This window comes from Halichoeres trimaculatus, unplaced genomic scaffold, assembly GCF_033239565.1.
Source record: "Halichoeres trimaculatus isolate MK-OKI-2021-1 unplaced genomic scaffold, fHalTri1.1 fHalTri1_scaffold_1, whole genome shotgun sequence".
NCBI classification, from domain to species: Eukaryota; Metazoa; Chordata; class Actinopteri; order Labriformes; family Labridae; genus Halichoeres; species Halichoeres trimaculatus.
Genome location: NW_027437179.1, coordinates 30,858,688 through 30,883,555, shown reverse-complemented (window position 1 = coordinate 30,883,555; position 24,868 = coordinate 30,858,688). Strand labels below are relative to the sequence as shown.

General features: G+C 39.2%; 1 protein-coding gene and 1 long non-coding RNA gene across 2 annotated transcripts in view; one reads left to right on the top strand and one right to left on the bottom strand.

Moving 5' to 3' along the window:
• Positions 1-576: 576 nt before the first annotated feature.
• LOC141793210 (uncharacterized) lies at positions 577-8,169 on the bottom strand. The gene is made up of 3 exons (XR_012598397.1): positions 7,671-8,169; positions 2,713-2,895; positions 577-617 (listed from the first exon to the last, which is right to left on the bottom strand). It is a non-coding gene; the product is annotated as an uncharacterized LOC141793210 (long non-coding RNA).
• A 5-nt stretch (positions 8,170-8,174) lies between these two features.
• gli1 (GLI family zinc finger 1) overlaps positions 8,175-24,868 on the top strand; it is a 53,464-nt gene continuing 36,770 nt past the window's right edge. Inside the window, exon 1 of the mRNA XM_074673697.1 lies at positions 8,175-8,503. The gene's annotated coding sequence lies outside the window, so the exon portion shown is untranslated. The remainder of the gene's footprint in view (positions 8,504-24,868) is intronic.

Below are 24,868 nucleotides of genomic sequence, written 5' to 3'. Positions count from 1 at the left end.
TTTGCAGCCTTGTTGCATCTTTAAAACCAGGTGGGAGCAGATGAAGTTTTTGAAAAAAAAAAAAAACACGGCTGCTGGATTTAACTAGTCAATGATCCAGGAGGAGCTTGCATCAGCACAGCTCAGGGAATTAATGTCACAGAGTCCTTGCTGTTCCACCTTCACTCAGGTCTTACCACACACAATTTCCTGTGGAGACCTAATTCTGTCAGGGAAGACTAAACAGTCTTCAGTCTGAATCAATCAGGTTTTTTTGTTTGCCAGCAGCTGATGTGAAAGTCACAGCTATACTGACTTAGTGTAAGATGATTTTCTTCCCTCTTGTTTGTGTTGAATTCCCCCTTAATAAAATGTAAATATATCTTGATGGTGATCATATTAATATATAAAGATATGTATAATATAATATATCTTGTTAAGATGGTGTGGAATCTCAACCACTCATGGATGTAGAGGTTTCTGTAAACACAAATAAAAACATGAAATAATGAATATACAAAGTTTTTTAAATTGATCACAAAACCATAAGTTTTAAACATTTTATAAGACCATAAAAAGTATGAATCAAATACTTACACTTGTTGTTCTGTTTGTGTTTGTTTTGCTGCCTCATGCGGCTGTTTTGAAGAGAAGCAGAAAATTAAAGTCAATTGAACAAGTAAAAACAATAAATCTTCAAAAAGTGTACTGTAGGTCTCTTTGAATAACATTAACACAGATAGGTGCACATGCTGAAGAATTCTGATGTCATTTGTTATTTGATTCAATAACTGTGATGCACAGCTCTGAGTTAACAATGAATGTGGAGCAGGGAAGTTTTCTCCTGTTTTAGTTTGTCTATTTTTCAGACCTGTGTTCTGCTGCCCTCTGCTGACAGCAAACCATACCAAACACAAACCCCTTTTCAGTGACTCATTGATTCACAGCATGCATCATTTCATTACATTTTAACTCATAACAGCATAATGTCATTAAATGCAAACAGTGCGTAATTGATACTTTTACTCTTTGCAGACTTTATTTACATTTCAACAAAGTAAGTTCCAACAAAGTATTGCAGTTTGTGTGAGTGCAGTTTGCAAAATATCTGCACTAACATGTGCATGTATTATTCCAAGATTTAAAAAAATGTATTATTTTGAGTTAGAAAAGTAAAATGAAATTAAATAATAAAGCAGAAATAATGTGACAAGAAGGGCTCTCTTGTAATCAAAATCGTTTTCATATATTTACCTCACGGTGTAAATTATATATTGAAATGAAAATATTTTTTCCTTATTCTAACTACACTCAGCTATGTTTTCTTTATTTACCAAAAAAGATTTTTAAAGAAAATGTTTTGAAAGAGCAAAAAATTACAAGTTAAATTATTTAAGTATCAAACGTAAACTAAATAGAATACAAGTTAAAATTCAACAACTTTCCTGTCAACGTAAAGCTTTTAAGTGAATCTTATTTATGGGAATTTAGTCTTTGAAGCACTATTTAAATGAATAAATGTTGAAAAATAAGCCAAATTTTTATTCACGTATAACTAGGTTTATCATTATTTAATATGATGGTGTCTATTTTTTACTTTATTATTATTATTATTATTAGTAGTAGTAGTAGTAGTAGTAGTAGTATCATTATTATTTTGACTTTATTTTAATTTATCTTTATCTGTCAAATTTTTGAGGTAATTTGTTGTTTTACTTTGATTGCTGTATTTTTCAACTACATGACCAGTTTACCTTCTTGGGCACTCATCAGGAAACCTTGAACCTTGAACCTCACTCAGCTGAACTCAAATTTAAATTGACTTACAGTCTGATGGGACAAATCCACTTAAACAGCACTACAGATTACAATGACTCAAGGCTGACAAGTGTGTAAAACTACCATTAGTTGAAAAATGTAAAAGTCTGACAGACATTAAAAACTCTTTCTTGGGGTCTGGACGCATTATCACCGATATTTTTAAACTCGAGAAGGATGCCATTGAACCATTTTACATCATTATCAACATGTTTCATCAACATATATGAAGACTGATATGTGCAAGAAATGAAAAGTGTTAAAACTTAATGAAAAAAAAAAAAAAAATCTAGCATAAACAGGAAGAAACCTCCAGGCTAAGTGAGACACTGTGATGTTAACTGTGATCAATTAAATTAGGTATGTTGCATGAAATCAAATGCAAAGAGTTCTGTTTCAGTTAATTGTCCATTACTTGAGGTGAAGTTTGTAAAACAAAGCAGTAGCATGCTGCTCCAAAAAATTCTTTGGTGTGTTTTAAATTATTTAATACAGCTATTTTTCTAATATCACTGACATTTTATGTATTGATTCTGTTTTTTTCTGCTCATGGCTTAACAGAGAAATGTATTCCCAATTTCAATTTGTCAAACGTTTCACATTTAAAATGTTATGTCCAATAAATAAAAAGTCAATATAATATCAAAAATAAGAAATGCAATCAAATTTTATTTTTAATTATTTCTGTTCAGGGAGAAACTAAGGTATATTAAAAAAGTGTAATACAATATCTTCAATATCCTTCAATAAAAAGTCATGAAATGCACTGCTAGTTCTACGAACAGGTTGTTGTGCATTTAAAAGTTTCTACTGAGCACACGTCATGCCTTTATGTTGACAAAAATATAAGATAAAATTGCACTCAATGCATAATGCATCGAGTAAACTACAAAAAGATATCTGTACATCTCTTACTTGTCTAGCCTGCAGCATTCATGCACACCTGCTCCTCCTCTTCTTCTCTCTTGCAGCCTCCTTCCAGCGTCCTCTCTTCAGGGAGATGAAACAGGCAGAGAGCCTCCTCCTTATATGTAGTACCTGCAGCACAGTCAGGCTGGGACCCTGCACCAATTGGAGGAAACATGTGCAAAGTACCATCTGCAATGGAAAGACAAATCCTGTAAAAGATTTTGTGGATTTTGCAGCACCGGGGACTGTTGTCCAGCTGCTCTGATTCTTAGTGACAGATGCTTTCTCTTGCTCTCACTTGGCTAGCGTGGACGCTCTTCCGTAACCTCCAGTGGCCTTAAATACTCTAAACCTGGACACTCCTTTAACCTACACCTTGTTCAGAAACCTAGCATAAATGAAGTATGATTTTTTTTTGTTCTCCAGAACAACTACTCAGAGACTTTTAAGTCAAGCAAGTTACAACCCTGTGTACAGATTATGTTATGTGAATATTTTGGCAGTAAAGTTGTGGGAATGTTTCATCTTGTAATAAAACTTTCTTACTCACTGCAAATGAAGTAAAAGTATAGATCATTAGTGCAAGCTATCAATTAGGGGCAGTGAAAGGTTTTGATAACATGCTTGGGCCAGGTTTCAGGTGATGAGCAGGAGAGAGGCATCTCATTTACAGCTCTCAGCTTTCATGTTCACTCAACTCAATGGCACAGCAAAAGCTTCTGCTCCGATTTACCTCCAGCATCTTGTGTCTAATCCGTCTAGTCCTGTAAGCCTTCTATGAGCTTTGCAAGAAGACATCTGTAACTTTTATTCCTGTCCTATTCACCTTTCCCATGATTCATTCAGAATCATTCTGTTTTATTTTATGAATAAAAAGAAAAGAAGCACAGATTTTATTGTGGTACTTCTCTCTGTGGAAGGATGAGTTTCTGAGGTTGCTGTTTGTTGCATTAACTTGCCTTTGGCTACAATGATGTTTAGTGCAATAAAGCCACAGAAATTAGTACTTTTCACACCATGTCAGTTTTTTAAATGCTACGAAAGGTGGAAAAACACACTACAAACAATGAACTAACTCTGCAGATGTGTTCTGCTCTTTTGAGACTCAGTCTTAGGGTCATTATTTTTTATTTGCAGTGTTACACCCAACTTGGTGACCCATTTGATTCCATGACCTACATACTAAAAACACTTATATTTTTATGTCAAAGTGTAAATTTATAGAGCACAGTTAACCTAGTGGTTCAAGTGTGTACCCCATGTATGTCTGTACACAAAGGTCCCTGGTCGAACTCACAGCCACAACCGTTTTTTTCATCCCCTACTCTCCATATTTCTCTTCAGCTGTCCTTTCAGGTACAGGATAACTTTCCCAAAATAGTTTAAAACTGCCATTTTGCTCTGCGGCCAGAAGATTCTGCTGAGGATAAGAGTAAACATTGAGATGTTTAGGCGCTGACAGATGTGAGCTAAGTTATCTGAAGCCATTCATATCCAAAAAAAATTCTAATAACCCAATCATATTCCACTTCCTAAATCTCACAAGCAAGGAACAACAGAGCAACAAACTTAGCAAGTGTTTTTGTGGCCAACTGAGCAGCCAGCATGACAGGTTTTATATTAAAAAGTTTTGACTCCAAGATTCAAAACTTGATTAAAAATTTTAAAGTGTGCAGGATGCAGAAGAATAATGTTGCTTGCTCCCATTAAGGCCTGGTGTGACTTTGTTGGAATTAGGTAAATAAAATAGAAAGACGATTATGTGTTCCCATCTTGTTTTTCTGTCTTCAATTACCCAAGACTGTAAAGAAATACACTTTGGAGAAAAAAATTGTTGAACAATTTTTTTCAAAAGTTTAAAAAAGTTTTCATATAATCAGATTAACATTTTTAAGCTCTTGTTTTTGTCACAGTGGTGAGTAGCCCAACATTAAGCTTTTTTTTTCCCAGGCCTTTGGATCTGTCTTACCTAATGTGTTTACCACCTTTATCAATGCTCCGGGAAATAACTTACATTTGGATAAGAAGGGACAAACCTCCAAGTTGTGTAGCATATTGCTAACATATTGAAATGAATGAATTAAAGACTTGGAAGAAGATACAGGAAGATATGGATTTGTTGGACTGGGATGGAGCAATGTTCAACAAACATTGAACAAACGATTACAATGACTTCAATACAAGTGGTCAATAAGAACATAAATCATGTGAAACTTCATCATATGATAGCTGATATTCCTGATGTATGGACTAAATGTGTGGAGGAGAAGGGCTGCGCCACTGCCTATGTTCACAGATTCAAAACTTCAGGAAGGATGTTGTGAGATGTCTGTCGGACATGTTCAATCTCAAGGTCCCTTTGAAAGCCAAACTCTGAGTGAATGAGTCCAGCAGAGTATACACATTTCAAGTGTGGATCATTCAAAGGAATACATACACAACTATGTCCTCCACTCCCAAGTGAGGTTATTTATGTATGGGCTGACTGGACTTGCTGCTTCACCTTTAATCCCTCTCCCATTGACAATCTGGAGTGAGGCCTGTGTTGGATTCTCTGAAGCCAGATAAAGCATATGGCTCCGACATCTGTGGGCAGGTTAATATCCAAGATTCCCTGCTTGGCTTCTCTTGCAGCAGCTATATTAGGACTAGAGCTCACGACTCTCGTTGACAAAATCTGATTTAACCACTGGCCGTATGTTCTCAATGGACTCCTGCCTCGGCCCAGGTCACCAACTGTTCAGATTCTCACACAGCTTTCATTCTTGGATTAGAGTGACACTGCTAAATACCTAAAGATACACACACATGTATATAGACACTACTGAGATGTGTGATATAATCATACCATTTGTTTCACACAGCAGGGCCTGGCTAAGATTTATCGCTCATCTTTGTCACCAAACCATTTTTCTTGCCAGATTTGAATATTTTGAGCAGTATTTCACTTATATTGGTATATATGGTATCGATATTGGTGCCAACACCGGTATGCATATCATTGTCTACAATAACCTAAATTTGGTGTTAGCAGGTAATGTATAAAGTATAAAGACACCATTTTTGGCACCAGTGTCAATAATGTTGCGACTAATACCATTGGTGACCGTAAAAGTATACGTGCTGGTACAAGCAATACTAGTTTGTCAGGTATTAATATTAGTGTGTCAGGTATCCAGACAGCCACTGTTGGGGACCCCTGCTGGCACATCCTGTCAATCCTTTTACTCTTTACCCTAGAGGTAAAAAAAAATTCAGTGATTAACATTAAAATCTATGTAATGGTATTTTTTTTATTACTTTTTCAATTTCAAACTGTTTAATACTGAATTCTCAGGTGCATGAAGTCCACTGGAGTGGACATATCTGTAACTTTCTGGAAAAAAAATTGAGCATGGTACCATGGCATCCTTACAGAGCTACAGAGACTGAGATTATTATTTGTTTCACTTGTTGGAGATGTTTTGAAATAAAAACTTGGCTTAGGTCTTAGCTTCACAGCTGTGGGGGTTGTTTGTTTTCTTATTCAGGTATTCACAAAGTTTAAACATGTAAAATCTGCCTTTTCGCGAAGCATAATGAGAAAAAATTATTCAGGGAAATGCCAATAAACACAAGTTTTACACTAATTTCTAATGTTTTACGTTGACTGCTCAGGTGAATATATTCTACTGGAGTTGGTAAGTCTATAACTTACTGAAAAAAAAAAAAATCAAATATAGTAAAAAAAAATCAATTAAAGCTTTTTTTCCTACCCTGAGAATAAAATCACTTGCGAAAAATAAACACTGCCACAGGTTTTCATAATTAATGTATCAGAGGGTTTAAAGTATCATATTTTTATGCAATATGCAACATTACTTATCTGTGATATCATGTATCAGCTCCAGTAGTGGTTTATTGGTATGTATAGATATTTACATGGAGACGCAGTATTCAGCTTCTATGCCCCAAATATCTGGAATGAATTGCCAGAAAATATTAGGCCCGCTGAAACCCTCAGCTCCTTTAAATCCAGATTGAAGACTCACCTTTTTACAGATGCTTTTCATTAGAAAATTTTAACAAATCGTTTTAATATATTTTTTAACCGCACAACTCTTTGACTCTGCACTACAACTTTTATGCTTACATCTTACAATCTGTTCTAACTTTCTTTCTTATTTTTAAACTTTTGTTTTATTGTATCTTGTTATTTTTATCTGCTTTTAATTTGATTTTTTTTCTTTCAATGTGTTTCTTCTGTAAAGCATTCTGAATTGGCTTGCTGAAATGTGCTATATAAATAAACTTGCCTTGCCTATTGATACTCATATTTGCATTAGTGATGCATGCAACAGTATTAACATCAGTGTCCAGTATAGCCCATAGTAGGTATTAGCAGGTGTAGGTATTAGTGCGAGTTTCACTTACATTAGTGCTAATACCAGTTTTTATATTACAACAGTCTAGTTTAATTTGTCAAATTACATAGACTGAGCTATGACAAGTAGCCCCAGGTTCCTTAATGAGTAGCTTGATATATTCTGATTGGGCACAGATTAATTAAAGATAATTAACTTTCCCATGCTGTGAAACAGTCTAAATCAGAAGTACAGATGTTAGGACTACATTTTGACACAAGGTTGTGTAGATAGGGCTGTTGTAGCAGTGTGGGACATTGCAACCTGTCTCAGTGGTGCTCCATCACATTTGACTTTACTTGAAAGGTCAGTTATTATTTTTGGTGCCAGGTGGAAATTTGGCCAACAGGTGACACTGTCAGGTAAATGTTGTGTAGGCTTTATATCACTTAATCATTGTTGTTTGCAGCTGCTGTGTCTGATATTTTAAAGATTATCTTGTACACACTCACTATGGAGATGGCCTGGCTGTTGCTGTTAAGCTTTGCGTAAATTTAAAATACATATTTATGGATTAATGAAGCCAATTTGCATGGATTTGTGCCTTTAAACGTTACTGACCTGTTGCGCTGCTTCTCTTAGTCCTGGTTTGTAATCCAGTCCAGGTTTTGTGGAGGATTTTGTCCAGGCGCAGCAATCTGTAGCATCCACACACGTAGCTGCAGCCACACACGCTGTCCGAAAGCTGCTCCAAAGTTTTACTCATAAAGTTAAAAAAGCTCAAAAACATTCAGACATGGATTGTCTGAACAACTAATCAGGAACGCACTTTAAATTGGCACAACCATGACTATAAAAGTAATGCACATAGGCATTCTGCAATGTCGTTATTTAAATTAACTGTATCGAATTAAACTTGTTAAGAAACATAAAGAAAAAGAAAGAAAAGTGAGAAGATATGACATCCGCTGGTTAATGTGAGGTGCATGTTAACTTTGGAGGAAATCTCAGGCAGCGTGGTCCTTTTTTAAGAAAAACAAAAAGTGAACTTCCTGTTTCGGGGTGGTCCACAGTCTGTGGAGAAAGGGAGGGAGGAGGGAGGAAGGGAAGGGGGTGCGCATTCCCACATTGGCTGTGTGTGCAACCAACTTCTCCAGGGCGCTTTGCGGGACTCCATAGTCGAACATGGGGTTCAGTTCTGTCACCGTTTGCCTAAAGTAACCGTGAGAAGAGGGGTAAACGAGATGGGAGAGCGTTTATGAATCAGGATAAAGTGACGGTTTTCTGTGAAGAATCAAGTCATCTCCATCCGAGCGCGTCTGCCAGAGAGAAAGAGTAAAGAGAGACAGACAGACAGAAGGGAGGCTTTACTGGAAACTCTCTGTGAGCTCCTCCAAGGACTCTGGGAAACAAGTCAGAAAGTTTCATGCTGAATTCTGCTGCGTTAACCTGAGGTGAGTAATACTGATGATTCATATTCGCTTTTTGAAATCACCGGCGACCTTTGATGTGTGACAAGTTACAGGTTTCTGCGTGACCGAAAAGTTGTGTTAAAGTTAAGTTTGAGGAGAAATGCAAAGAGTTTTTTTCTGGGTGCGATAACAATCTTGAAATCGTGCGATAGCAAAGAGTCTTCTTTCTCAAGGTGTTTTTTTTATTTGCGTGACTTTTACGCATTGTAAGCCTGGGTAAAGTTTTCTGCACACTACACATTTCTTGATCTGTTTGCAAGTAAAAACAAAGCACACTTCTCCAACCTCTGTTTCACCCTGTTCAATGCAAGTTAATTTACTCAGACCCCCTTTCTCGCAATATATCATCGTTTCTGTCTTCCTTTTAACATTTTCTGAGACGTGAATCAGCTGAAGTTTGCCAAAGTGCCTGAAACCCTCAGGTAGTGTCACTTTTCTTGCATTCAGAGGTCCATCTCTCGGTGAAGTGTTTCCTTTTCTTACTCCTAGCCCAGTTTAAACTCATCTGGCACAGCCCAGGGTCGCAGGGCCACCCGGGAACAGCTGTTTCTTGTAACCTGAAATACTTGAGGTGCCAATATCTTTTCCAAATGTGAGTTTCTGTGAGGACACCCACAAAACAACATCATCCCTGAGCCTTCTCTCTGTGTGTGGGGGGCTCTAGAAGGCAGAAAACTCCTGTGACTGATTCAGTAAATCGCTGAATATTTCTTTCTGTTTCTTCCTGAAACCTTCTTCAGTTTTCAGTCTAATCTGAGATGGAGTAATGAATCTAATCTAATTATCAGGATGAGAGGGGACTGCAGCTGTTAATGTGGGAAGATTAGGCCGCGGGTCGTCTATGCAGTGGCCCTGGAGGAGTGAAGAGCGTCAACACTGGACTCAATAGAAAAGCTAAACACTTATTTATTCCAAAGTGACAGTGAGAAGTGCTGAGCACACAAATGCACAACCTCACTAAACAGTATTTACACAGACTCACATACAGAGAGCGTATTTGCAATTCACAAAAGGCCTCGAATGAATCTGTGATACATGAGGGGGCAGGACATTTTTTTGAGAAACTGTTTTGTATTTACAAAGAAATGTTGTGATGTTTTTCCATGGTTATACTTAAGAAGGGAAAGGATGAACCAAGATTTTTTGTGCCATTTTAAATTTTTGGCACCTCAGGATGGATTTAACATTTTGATTCTAATCCGATCCATAAAACTACGCTTGGTCTGCTCTCAAGGTTGAGCCGGGGCAAAAAGTGCACTTGTCCTTTGGCCACGTGTGAAAAGCTCTGCAGGGGAGCTTCCTCGCCCTCCCTGCTCTTTATCAAGTGTGTAAAGGCCAAAAGGTTCTTTAATGGGGAATGCTCTTAAACAAATAGACCATACAGGAAGCAACTGTCCTGCTATCCAGTCACAGAGGAGGACTGAGGTTCCTTATCATGGTCACATCACAGCGCTGACTTATCTCTCTGAGGATGGATAGAGCTCGATTTAGAGGGCTGGGTTGTGCTCAGTTGAGTGAGGATTTGAAGTTTTTGAAACTGTTAGCAGAGATAGAGTGAGATTGTAAAATGAAGAGTGTGTTTGATGAAATCCGGGGCCTGATATTAAAATGTTTCTTGTCAAAGTGTGAATGTGATGCCTTCTATCGAAGAACAAGAATGTTTTGAAAAACAAAAAAGCTATTAGGTCCAAGGTACAATAATCAGAGACCTGTAGATCGCACAGTCGCAATGTCGCAAAACACAGACTCTTGAAAGCTTGTTATGAAATTAATGATGAGCGCTAATGTTTGAATCCTGGTTGGGTACCCAGAGGCAGGCAGGCAGCAACAAGTGGTGTGTTTTTGTCCAGATTCCATTTTGGTCCGCTCAGCAAGAAACATGCGTCACGTGATGCCTTCACCCCCCCAATAACCCTCCTCCTCCTCCTCCTCCTCCCCACCTTCCAGTTAGAGAGAGGGAGGTAGGGGGAGGGAGAGAGGAGGGGGAGAAAGACCACCCTCACTGGGATCACAGCCCCTCAATCAGACCCTTTCACACCCTGTGAACCTGAAACAATCAGGGTTTAATAGCAGCTGTCTGTCTGTGCCGGCCCTGGCTAAAACCGTGCAGGCTTCGCGGTGCAGGGGCCGCTCGGCTTCGGCTGCAGAGAGAACAGAGGAGACAGGCCCAGGGATGCTCCAAAGGACACATACACACACATTTTCAAACACTCCTTTTTTTGGTCTTTATCCCCTGCTACTCTTTTCTCTCCTCATCTTCTAGTTTTCCTCCCAGACTTCAAGGCTCATACAGACACAGATCAGCCGTGTCAGGGTCTGGTATTTCAAGGTGATTTTGGTTCATCGGTTTGAGTTTGTCTTGTTTTCAAACTGCTGCAGGGCTTCATTCAGGTTGTGTGTCGTCATTGAGTTTGATGTGAAAGGATTTTGTTCTTGGTGGTTGTTTTGCACCAAACTTGATCCCATGTGAGCAATCTGAAAATCACAAAGAAGCCAAACCTTTGATTTCTTTCTAAAACGGTCGCATATAGTCAAAATGCACCAATAATTTCTCCAAGTTCCCTCAAGAGAATGCTACTTCCTTGAGATCTTCATCTGAAATGATGCAGAAACTATAATGAGGGAATGACACCAGGGGGCAAAGGCATTACATACTTAAGGCAGCTTGAATTGCATTAGCCAAAGACAGCACATAATAGAGGAGGGAACCTTGCAGTCATGGGAAATATTCAGAAAGTCGTTGTTAATGGTCATTCAGAGCTTTCCCACACATTAAAAGGCATATTACACAAAATGAGGGAGATTAAAAAGAGAGATCTACAGGGACGATCAGTTCAAAGCCAGAGAAAATTAAGAGGTCTGCTGGATGAGATGTGATTATTTCAGAGGATGGATGATGGGAAATAAAAAACCACAGGGTTGGCGGGATATTTTCCACTAATGTGTGTCAATCTGGAATGTGGGATCTCACACCTACAAATGATGTTCAGCAATTTTCACAGGAGTAACCTGTGAAATGATTAGTCACAATGCATCATTAGAAATCCCCAGATGTCAGAAGGAAATGTGTCTTTTCAGCTGTATTCACACATGCACAAAACACAGAAATTCTCTGGATTTGCCACCTGTGCAAAGGCAAACAGAGTGATTTTTTTTCCAGGTGAGCTAATGTGAAAATGCAACAGGAATTAGGGTATCCTCCATGTGAGTGGGCAGGGTGATGATTTTGCGTTTTGTCCTCTCATTTACACCAAAACAGCTGTTTTTTTTGTTTGTTTTGTTTTTTGTTGAGTTATCTTTTAGGCTTCTTCACACCTTTAGTCAGATCGGAGAGGACAGTGGACAGAGTTGCCATACCTTGGAAGTGGGTGAGAATAGGGAGCAACATGCAAGAAACAGGCCTCAGCCTGGATTCAAACCTGAGCCACCTGCTCAAGGACTAACCAAATGGGGCACAACCTAGACTGCTAGACAATCTGCACCCTGAGATGGCGTTTTAGCCGGCCCAACACTTGATCTTTTGAAAATAGCTTCCAGGGTGGAAATTTTCTACAACGCCGCGACCACCGTTTCCTTAAAACCAGCAAATCAGAGTTTTTGGTTGTAATTCTGACATCATGCATGCTCATTACACTTTCATTTGGGCATCTTAAATTGCCATGCACAAACAGCCATGCAGAAACCTGCTTGTGCTGCTAAATCTACTACCGTTCAACAAAATGTGAATCTGTTGCACCACTTTTGCAACCGGCAAAGACATATTCAATATATACCCCTGGTGATCAACCCTCCTCTACTTTGGCAGAGGGCTACCAAAAGACTCTACAGTTATATCGCTAACAACATGGCCTGGCATGCATACTACAGCGCTTTCAGTCCATCTGTGTTTCCATGGAAACGCAGGTTTTTTTTCACTGGGTTTTTTGTATTTTCTGGGAAACATTGTCGTGTACAACTGCAAAAGCTACACTTTTGCTCTCACAGCATGCTTTTTGATGTCATGCCTTCTAAAGCCTGGTTTGTACTATTGACTACATGCCCATGTGAGGGCTTCCTGTTTGTGCATCAGAGTGTGTTTCTCTTCACTACTCCATCCAAGCACTCATAGACAGTCTGATCTGTATGCTAGTCAGACGTCTTGTTTCAAGTTCAGCTACATTTTCTGTTTACTCCAAGCGTTTTATGTTGGAGCGTGTTATGTTACGCCCATGTTCGGGTGACATACGGTGATTCAAAACTATGTAAATGAGATGCTGCCCAGTGGACCAATCACAGGATGTTTGGATGTACAGTTAGATTTCAGAGGTGGTGCGTGTCCAGCTTTTTGAGTCAGCTCCTGCAACTTCGCTGTGTTTACATTCTGACCGACTCAGCTCGAGGCTAAGTTTAGGGGTTATAGCTGCTGGACTATGGCGAACATCTTAAACGTGACTATAGTGATAGAAGATGACAAACTGACTTATAAAGACAGCGTGAGTGTAGGATAATCTATAGAGGTAGTGACATCACCCATTCTGTTTGATACAGAGTTTTGAAGCCCCTGGTCAGTGGAAGCCATATTGTTAAAGCTGAACTCAACTGAGCTTTGTTTGAGTTTGGATGAGGCAAAGAGGTGGGCTTTTGGCCTCTTTGCAGACAGGGTCCCAGCCTGTCACCCATGCTCTTATAGGAGAAAATAAGTGATTGAATTCAGCCCTTGTACTGTGATATGATAGAGAAACAGGATACTTAGTAGGGATGGGTACCGAATTAGGTACTTTTATAGGTACCAACCGAATTCTGTCAAAAGTACCAGGTATCGATTCATGTAAAACCAAAAGGTACCATGTTTAGGTACCTAAATGCCTCCTTGTGACTGTGAGGGAGTGGAAGAGTAGGTGATTTTCCATGCTGGACATGAACACAGCATTGCAAGGTTATATATTGAAGAATAAATTTGTTAAATTGAATTTTTTTGTATAAATCATTATTAAACAAATTGATATTTTTTACCACATAAACACAAAAAAGCACCAAAACTTGGTACCACTGAGTACCGGTACCGATTGCCAGGTACCGGGCATCGGTACCGTTTCGTTTCAGATGTGAAAGGAACCCATCCCTAATACTTAGACTCATGTAGTTTCTTTAAACAGGCTGTAAATGTGTTTATTTTTGTTGTAAAGATAATTTTTCAGCTTGGTGTATATTTGGTTCCTGGTGTTTCTGCAGCCAGCCTCTAGGGGGATCTTGATAACTGCATTTTCAGCACTTTCTCATAGGCTTTATTGTAAGTTTACAACTAAATTGGTGGAAAACAGTCTTGCTCGGTTGGATTTAAAGTTGTTGATGTCTTCAACCTTTTCATACTACTTGCTGAAAGGAAGGGCTTTGCCATCGGTTGCCATTTTCATGTACATCTTCCATACAAATGAACAACAAAGCTTACACCGACCATGTAGACAACCTGTCTTTGAAAGCGGGCTGGGACTCTCATGTTGGAACACTTTCAGCCATCAAATATTTACATCCTCACTGGATGTTAAAAGAAAAAGTCACTGTGTAGGGCAGCAGGCGGCATTAAGAGTGATGCTAATTGCCTTTGACTTCAAATATACAGTTTCTGCTCCAGCCTGTGCCGGGGGGAATAAGTGTTTTTATATCCATGTGTGTGTTGTGGATTAAAGCATGCTGCTGACAGTAAGAGGCGGAGTCTGTTTCTTTCCTCCATCCCTCCTCCTACTTTGAATGAGGGTGGCAGTTTTGGAACATATGTGTTTGTATGTGTGTGTGTGTGTGTGTGTGTGTGTTTGTGTGTGTGTGTGTGTGTGTGTGTGTGTGTGTGTGTGTGTGTGTGTGTGTGTGTGTGTGTGTGTGTGTGTGTGTGTGTGTGTATAAAAGCAGTATGAGGCACACTGATTGTTAACTATGGTCTCATGTGGCTGATATTAGAAATCAAACTGGTGCTAATAGGATCCAGGTGACAGAGTAAATAGTTTTCATATGCACAAACCCGTGCTGACACTTAATGTTGCTTTAGCAGCGACTGTTACAATGTGCTGCTGCTTTTGTCTTTGTTGGTGGTGACCGACTGCAGATGACAAAAGGAAAATTTGCAGCATCTGTGAGGGAGTGGAGGAGAATAATCTTGTGGGTTTTGGTTTTCAGAATCAATTGATTGATTAGGTTTATAGTGAATCAAAGTGCTGCAGCAGAGTGACGTCTTGAAGCTTTTCATTCATTTAGCTTTGCAGAATGTTAGTCCCAGTATGTACCAGTCTTTGGCCATGTGTGTTTCACTGTGTGTGTTCTCTGATGACTCACGGCGTGCTGTCCTGTCGGCAAGCAGAAAGCGAGGAGGAGGAGGCGATGTTTGTTATTTCAGCAGGTTGCCATAGTCACGGTGTGTTCGGGTGCTGCCATCATCAGTGTAATTACGACACAGCGTTTTACAGTCGCCCCTCCTCTCTGCCTGCGTCTCTCTGACGTCTGTCAGTAAAAGAAGAACTGTCAGAAAAGTCTTTCCCTGCCTGTTTCATGTAGGCTTTCATTTTGTGATGTAGCGATTTTTTATGCCTCAAGTTCAAAAAAACAAACATCCAAGAAAAAAAGTGATCCGCATTGCAAATTCTTTCTTCTCTCTCCAAGAAAAGTGCAAAGTCTCATTTTAACTTCAAATAAAGAGCTTAGATTACTCCTCCCTACCACTTTGTACGTAAGTCACTAAATTCCCACCTCTGTTTTATGTGATAGACTATTACAATTTATTGGTGTGATAATTATTTCCGACTTCCACCGAGCAAAAGTACAGAGAGAGAGAGAGTTGGAGGGAGAGATGCTGAGTTGAGAAAGAGTGCAGAGGCGTTTCCATGTTGCGTGTGTTTGTGATGAGCTTTCTGGACAACAACTGTGCTATCTGAGATAAGATAAAATCAGAGGATCCTTGGCAGGCAGGCAGGCAGATGTTCTTGGGCAACGCTCAGCTCCACATACCGAACACTATCCCTAATGTGTACAGCGAGTGTCTTGATATGGAGTTACACAGCCTGGGATTACTCATGCAGCAGCACTGACATTTAGTTTCACAAAGATACTTTAAGATGTGGCTTTGTTAGAGGGCTGATAGCTTTGTTACTGTGTTCTGTGCATGATGATTCATTTTTTAAATTGTGCCATGTACAGGAACAGAGCAGTAAACACCCAAGAGAAAGCAAAGGGTTATGACAACCTGCTTAATTTGTCAGGGATAGTGGTGTTTGGTAAGCAAGGGATTATACAAAATATGATCTCGACAGGATGAAACAAGACCTGAACACCAATATCTCTTTATTCTTTATTTTTTCTACAAAGGAAAAGGAGATTTGTAAGTAATTGGCCGTGAGTTTTAGAGTAATCGAACAGACTAAATGGCTTATAATGCCTCTTTATAAGCTTCAAAAGTTAAAAAAAGGCCATGTGTGACAAAATGAACAATGCCTATCAAGTAATTCTGCTTATAATTGCTAAGGGGAGGCGTCACATAAAGTGATATGATACACCCTCTCCATTTTTTAATTGGGACTTGACCTCCAACATGCATAATGTTTGTTTAAATTGATTATTTTCAATTGCAAATCATTTAAACCCTTAGTTCAAAATATTTTTTAATTAAGTGTAGTTGTTTTTTGAAAACTGCACCATCATTTTGAATTTGATGCCAGCCACATATTTTTGAAAAGTTAGGAAAAGGAGAGGAACATGCTGAAAGAATGTTTAAAAAAACACCTAGAGGAACATCTCCTAACCAATTACATTAACCTAGGTTGGTAACTTAGGTAATAAAGGAGTATATCTGGGGGTCTAAGTCATTCAAGTCAAGCTAGGAGGAGGTTCACTACTCTGTGAGAGACTGCGTGAGCTGTGAGCAAATCATTCAATAATTGCAGATAAATATTCCTCAGTGTAAATTTTTAGATATTTGGGGGATTTCAACATCTAAAGTACAAAACTTAATTAAAAAAATTCAGATAGATGGCTGGTCTGTGTTTAAAGTAGACATGACTCTGTAGTGGGCTCACACCACTTCCAAAAAACATTGTCTGTAAACGATTTAGACGGTGCCTTTTTCAAGGATAACCTTGCAAATGTGAGGACTTTGCCAAATCACATTTTGCATGTATAAATACACGTTGGCATCGCATTTACAAGTTTCAGTCTAAAATCTGACTTTTATATATATAGCTATTATTTCTGTTTCTACACACTGAACCTTAAAGTATTGATAAGCAGGATTTGTTTAGAAGGTAACAAATGATTTGAGGTTTTAATGCCTACTCTGTTGTCATGTAACGATCTTTTAAAAGGTAACTTGAACAGTCTTAATATTTTAGATACCGTGCCCTCAACATCTTTACAATCAGAATGTAGAGCTGCTTCAACTCTTCAAACATGAGTGAAAGGAGTTTAAATGAATTTACCCTAAATGACACCATAGTAGATATACCTATACCTATATTTCTGTAGACTGACCATCTCAATGTGTTCCAGGCTTTGAGTTACCAAACATATTTTAAACAATGGATGACCCAAACCACACTGCAATTACTTCTTCATACTGTATGTTTATAAGATGAGAGCTGCGGCCAGTCTTCTGAAGCTGTACAAAAAGGAGACTCTTTCTCTTTGTATGTTTTCTTTGCCTTTGATTACTTTTCTTTCAATAGCTTCCAGTTCTGTAACACCCCTCCTCCAGTTTGCTAAATTTTATTGCATCTCCATTCTTACTCCTTTTTCTCTGCACCGTCTTCTATTCCTGTTTCGTCCCTCTGTCTGTCTGTAAGTGACAGTTGTGAGAATCTACAGTAGCCTGCTGATGCCACGTTAACCAGATCAGATGCCATAACAGGAAGTCAGTGCGCATGCATGGACGTAACACAGTGACACACGCACATGACTTACTACCACTGCAAGCCAAATGCAGGCCGAACCGTCACCGATACACTGACATGAATCTGCTGTGGGTCAAAGGTAAAGGCACCCTCAGTCAAACTGCCTCATATTTACTACAACAGTCAGTGACATGACGCCTAGCCTGCTGAGGGCTATGAAGGACATCCAGACCAACACTGATGAGTCAGGAAAAGTCCTCACCTTTATTTTAATCGACACAAAGCAAAGCGCCTTCAACTTAGAGCATCTGCTTTCTAACTGAAGTTACAAAGGCTGATTAGCAGAAGATTAAAAAAGGCTGGTGTGATGTGTCTGATTAGTTTGTCTTGTGTCAGCCAAACTGAAGTGAATACACTCTCATTAACAATTCCTCTTATCTATGTTAAATTTATAACAGTATATGCCACCTTTGTTTAAAACTTTACGAAGAAGTTGAAGTTTAAATCAGATATAATGGGGACATATTTTTAAAAAATGACCGCAAACTACTTTTAGAAATGTAAATGTGAACAAATACAAACAAGAGATGAGATTTTTAATGTTTAAAGCTTTAGAAACTTAAATTTAAACTTTTTAAAAACAACTTTCTGAGTAGTTAAATTATTTTAAAAGATAATAATATTCCAGGTGTGTTCGTACCTACTTTTAAAACTTTTCTGTCTCCTTTAAAAAAAATTATAACCAAAACTAGTTTTTAAAAACCTACATTTGAATTAATCTAAGAAACTGTAAATGTTTATCACTTTAAAAGGATTAAAGTGCATTGCTTTGAAAAGTGTCTATGTAAACCTTTTCCAAAAGCACGAGTTGAAACACTTCTTAAATGTAAGTGGTATATACTTTAAAAAACATAAAAAGAAACAACTCTATGTAGAAGCTAAAGTACTTGAGGAAGTTTGAGGACGAAACAAACAGTTGTAAGATTTATTCCTTTTCACATATTTTTTACTCTCAGTCGAGTTTGAGACAAACCTCATACAGTGATCAGGCAGTAACACAGAAAAATGCAGCTCCTGTGTATTTGCTGCATTTTTGCAGACTTAATTAAGCTTTAAGAAAAATAATGTTTCTGGCACGCGCTGAGACAAAGCTTTCCATTTTCATTAACAGTGGAATTTGTTGGAAAGGAAAAGGGGGAAGAAGACGAAGCGAGTACAGGCTGAATGAGAGAAAAGTTTCATAGTAAGTGCAGAGGAGAGAGGGAGAGATACAGATTGTTTTAAATCCGCAGCGAGTCAGCCTCTCAAATTTATGCCCATGGGCTGCTTCTTGGGTGGGCTGCAGGGAGGGCGGTGCGCTAGCTGCAGCAGGGGAAAGTTGCCGACTCCAGACTGCTCGCCTTGCTCTGAAGCTTGGCTTTTCCTGCTGGAACACATTTACAAGTCAACCGTCCTGACTGGCTGACTGACTGCTCGGCCCTGCCCCGCATGACTTAACCAAACCAACTGACTTTTGTACCACTTATTAGGCAACAAGCTTGCAAAGTTTCACATTGTATATTTTATACTTTAAAGACCTATTTATAGGCTTTCATTCTGAGACTGTACCGGATGCTCAAACAAAACAAAATTCTTGTAGAAGTTTTAATAACTGAGAAGTTCATGTGGCATTCCCCCTGTTTAGTTCTGTTCAAGTTTAATGTATTCACAGGCTAAAACAGTTTGTGCTCAAAAAAGGCATAGGCGATTCTCGTCTCTACTCAAGAACTTGGATCAGATAAGACATAATTCTGGCTCCTCTGTATTCCATGCCAGCAGTGACTGTTTGTTTTACTCAGCATGAGAAAGATCTGGATCCACATCTAGTTTTGGGACAGATTCCCTCATGTTTAGGATGAGGGAGAGTAGCTCACTCATCGGCTTACTATCTGGCTGTGTTTTTACAGAATCAGTCCTTGATGTAATCTGTCACTGTAACAAACTTTTAATATAACAAACATGGAAATTATCTTTTAAAAATGATCTAAGATTGATTTATGGTGAAGCTTTCTGAACACGTTTAACATCTTATTCCATCTTCCTCACTTTGAGTCAGCCTGTTCACTGCTGAGTCCCTGTAACTCTAGAAAACAGGGAGGTTTTCTCTCCCTCACTGAACACACAGCAAGGGGATGACATCAGCAGCATGTAAATCAGCCGAGCAATAACCTTAACTTCAAATTTAGAGGCTGGCTGGTCGGTTGGCTCACCAAGATTATGTGCTGACACACACTCGCTCAAAACACTGAAAAACACAAGTCCATGCATGCATACACAGAGCAACAATAAGAGGACGAAAGGAAGTAAACAAGTGGTCTTTTTATGACATAAAGATACTTTTTATCTTAAGTTTGTACTTTTTGTCGAGGCTTTCATCACAAAAATGTCTACTCAAAGATAAATAAATAAAGCATATTATCTTCAAAGTTGGAACATCAAACCTCTGTGGATTTATTTCTTCTTCTTTCCCAGCAGCCTCAGTTCACTCCAGCCTGTGTGTCTGGCTGCTTTGTGAGCTAATTCGCTCTGAAGGTATTACGGTTATTGGACAGCTTGTAAACCATTAAGTCTTTATTTACAAGAGAAAGAAAAGAGGGTCTGGGTGACTGCGTGGGGGTGAGTCAGGTCTTGGTATGGGCGCTGACCCCACTGTAAGTCAGAACAACTGAGCCCCTCCACCGGCGGGACATCTGGTCCTGTTTGCAGCGAGCTGCAGACCACTCCTCAATTACATAATTGTGCCCATTAATTACACGAGGAGGGGCTTCATTTCCTGGTTTCCAATGAGGAGCAGAATGAGAGTCAGTAATGAAAGAACTCTGATGATTATTGTGGTGATTTTGCTGAAACACAGCAGCTTGCAGTTAAAAAAAAGAGAAGTGTAAGTGACGTGGCAACACAGCTGTTAGTTAAATATTGTTCTTCATGTTGTTGAATTAACACATTTTGTCGTTTGCCTGTTTTTGCCCACACACAAAGCCCCCTGCATGACATTTCTCCAAGATGAGACTGAGAGACATGACTCACCTTCATGGTGTGACTGAGTGAATGCAGGTGTGACAGCTGTGCTACAGAGGAGAGCTTCTGTTTGAGTGGAACTAATGGTTAAAATTTTGGTTAAAACATTTAGACACCTTCAAAAATCCATGGTGCTGGAGCTTTTGCGATTCTGGATATTGCTCTATTTTAGGTGTAAAAATGGCCACATCTTAAGAGTCTTTAATTCTTAGTTATATAATCCACTTACAAAGATAAATTCATGCTTTATCCTCTGACACATTTGTTTAAAGTGGCAAAAAAGTGCTTTCTAAAAGTGGTTTTGATTCAACAAACTGAAGGGCTGCAACTCAAGATAGCATTCATCAAAGACAGATAAATCATGACCGAATACCAAAAGTAGAAAAATGGTAGTCTTTAATTAGGATTGGTTTAGAGTGCATGTCCAAATGCCTATTATTTCAAGACATGGGTCAGGGTTAAAAGTTCTATCACTGTACTTTAGATGGAAACATTTACCTCTACATTTTAGACGCTAAAAAAATCTGTTTATTTTTAAAAATGATTGTTCAGTAGAAGTCAAGTGGTGCTAATGAGTTTCCTGTCAATCCATGAATCCAATAGTTGGAAAACATTGCTGGTCTAAACCAAATTCAACCTGTCTTTTTAGCTGAAGATGCAAAATCATGCCACCTCCTTGGTTCCCATGCTGTTCACTGACCTGCTGCTGCACCCAGCATGAAACAAATGTTGGAATGACAATGCGGCTGTCGCAGCTGTTGTTGTTTCAGGTCCAGAGCTGTTCTCCTCCTCCTCCTGTACTTCTTTCTCCTGGTGCTCCTCCTGTCGTCATCACCGCCTGTATGCAGGGGAGGGGGGATCAGCCTGCAGGACATAGATGCAAACACAGCAATGCACCTGCTCGCTGGAGTAGAGAAAAAGCGCGGGAGAGAGAAAGAGTACATGAAAGGAGGAGGCACTGAGAGAGAGGCAGAGAGAGGGCAGGGCACAGTGAAAGAGCGAGGCTGTGAGAGTGAGTTTCTTAGTCTTTGGATGGAGGTACCATGCTGGGCATTTCTGCCGGGGCTTATGGGAGCAGACTCAGCTGAATACACAGAGGGTCAACAGGGATCCACGCTCACTTTTCTTTTCACACAGAGGACAGCGTTGTGTGTTCGTACTGTGATGGACGGGTGACCTGTGCAGGATGGTTCCCTGCTTTTTCGCCCAGTGCATGCTGGGAGAAATGCAAGCCCCCACCAGTACCAAACCCTGAGGAAAGTAGAGAATGTACAGATGAATGGATGAAATCTGCTGCCAAAATTGTTCCTCTTTTATGACATTTTCTTTATGTAGGCCTCAAAACTGCACTTTATATATTCAGATCAGATAATTGTTTGAGGCTTAAAGCCAAAAGGTTTGAAATCTTTGCTTTAGATTGCAAAAATAATATGAAATAGCATATTTTTGCCAGTCTGCTGACTGTTTTATTTTTCATCGAAATGCAATTGCTGTTAAACATTTTTATCATATCAGACAGATCACACTATCTGTGATGCCAGCAAATTTAAGGATGTGTTTTCTTCTTCAGTTCCTCATCAAACCTAAAGTAAAGATATTTCTGACAAATCAGTGAATTCTGGGGTTTCAGGCTGAACCTTTACAACCCAAATTAATGGGCAGTCACCAGTGAAGAAGGACCTGGCAATCGCAGCCTGTGTAGACCACTTAGGCCACATTCAAATCAATCGGCTCAATCTTCACTTTCTTTCAGCTGTAACTCTTTTGCTCCCTTGTTGCTCAGGTCGCTCGTCACCTAGCTGTACTGTTACTAGCTTGTAAAACTAACAGCACATAATCTAGTTAAATTTCAAGGCCCCCTTTATTTTGTTTTGAAACATTAACATCACCAACTTATGACTGAGTTAGACAAGGTACCTTAAATTCGTAAGTTAATAATCTGGCTGTCGTATCGTCCCCCTTGTCTAACACTGTGTGTTGTCCTTAAGGATGTGTTGATTTTACATAGCACATAACAGAAGAATGCATTTGTCGCTCAGAGGAGCTTTCATAATCAGACAGTGTTTGAAGCGCCCTTGTTACACAGTCTGAGTTGACCTGCACCCTTTACATGATAGAGTTCCTCTGGCCAAACAAAGGTCTTTTAAAAAAGACCTTTTAATACCAAATGCTACCACCATCTTAAATAGGACTAAGTGACAAATCCACAAAATGACCTGAACTGTTTTAATACTGTGTTTTATTAATTTATTTAACAAGATCCTGTTTTACCTTAACCTTTATATTGTTTCTCATATATGTTTTTATGTATGACATTCTTTGTATCTTAGTGCTGTCTGTCTCTCGTGTTGGTGAGCCAAAGACAATTTTCCACTTTGGTGGACAATAAAGACATATTCTATTCTATTCTATTCTATTCTATTCTATTCTATTCTATTCTATTCTATTCTACATTAGGGATTTACCGATCCGATACACTGATTGGTATCGATCAGCCCGATATGTCTAATCTTGGAGGATCTGATCGCATCGGATTTCGTTACATGATCAAGACCAACCCAGTTTTCACATGTTTTTAGCACCGTCACACTGTACGACTGCTGTAAATCAAAACACGTTGCAAACAAGTCCACTGTGCAGGACTACTTCTCTTTGGAAAGCAATGATAGTAAACTGGGTCTCGCAAGATTTGTAAAGTGACTGTTTCTGGAGGAGATACCATCAGGGCTCACTTTAATACGACAACCATGATTTGTCCTCTACACTGGAATCACCCAAGGGAGTACGGGATTTATCAGAGAAAGATATGGGTATCGGCAAAACATATCATGAAAAAAACGGATCAGTAGTCAAAAAATTTGTTCATAAAAAAGATTGAAAAGTTGGTTTTAAAATAAAGGATAAACACAATTGGCTTATCTTCAGAACTGGGTTCAAAGTGTCAGCTGTGTAACTGGTCTGTACCAGCAAAAAGTCATGAACTGTGACAGTAGAGATAAAAAAAATATTGATAATGATCTCTTCACAGCACACTTGAAGTTAGTTTGGTTATACATTTTTTGTTAAGATTAAGAGGTTTTGTTCATGTAGTTATGTTGAAGGTGCTGGTCATGTGCTTCTGCATCTTATAGAAATGGTGGCATGTTAGCATCTCAGTAATTTGCCTAAAACCCAAGAGCCTCACTTCACTTTCTACCAGAATGACGACAGCAGCAGGCTGCGACTGTCAGATTTCCCCAACTACTGATTATTTCCCCAGCAGTTAAACCCCCTTTGTCCATCCCTCTGTTCCCGTTATTCCCATTCAGGATGGGACAGGCAGTTGTTCTGCTGTGGCGCATTTATTGGCCCTTATTAGCTAGCACCTGTAGTCCGCTTTAAAGCCCTGTTTTTACCCTGACACACTGATACATACTGTCTTTGAGCTCTCAACACGTTGAGAGGAGCACACCACTCGAAGAGAAATTGCAGAGAAATTAGTTGAGCTGTCAAGAACAATAGCTGCATGTTCAAAGCTGAAACCCGCAGGATCCCTCTCAAAAGGCTAATTTATTGACGCCTGTCTTCTGGTGCAGCTGTGGAGCAGAAATGTGGTGAGCACTTGTGTGTGTCAATGTGTCTGTGTGGATGTTAAGTGTTATGTGCTTGTGCTTGGGCGTTCAGTGGGCGAAGGGTCCCAGATGTGGATGTTGTGCAAAGGGCGGAAGTTGTTGGTGATTAGTGGAGCTTGTGGACTCTTTTGAGTCCAAGTTTGTGGCCAGGAATGCAGTTTTTATTGGCACAAATGTTTGGTTGCTTTGCTTAAAGAACACTGTATTATAAAGTTTAAAGCTTAATTTCTCTTATTAACAAACTGTTGCTGAACAGCTGCTGCCCTTGAACTAAATGACCACCCTGATGAGGTGGTGAGAGAAAACTACGGGTCAGCAGAGAAGAAAATTGGAAAGAAGGAGGCAATGCTTTTTTATGAATGGAAAAGATTTGACTTCATTCATAGGAGGAGGGCAGTATTTTTCTTTTTTAAAGTTAAATAGTTTGTCTTTTTGTCAATAGCTTGTTCAAAATCATAAAAGTTCAAATCCAGACAGCCTCAAACAGCAGAAAAGAGCAATGGAGGAAGGTTGCCAACTGACATGATGGGTTGACCCTGACCCTATAGATATTTCCCCTTCAATTAAAGTGATATGCATTTCCTGGACCACAACATAGACTTTTTTTTCTTATTGTACGTTTGTCTGCCAAGCAAAGTTAGCCACAATGTGGTGATAGCTTCATATTCCCAATACAAAGCAGTCCACAGTCTCATTATTTCCCTCCATGATAAGTGACTGATCATATTTCTTGAATTGGTGAACTGTTCCTTTAAGAGTCTTGGCCTCAAAAGTCAGCATTCAAGTCCAACATTGGAGCTTGGATTGGAGAACATAATTCAATCACCCTTAAG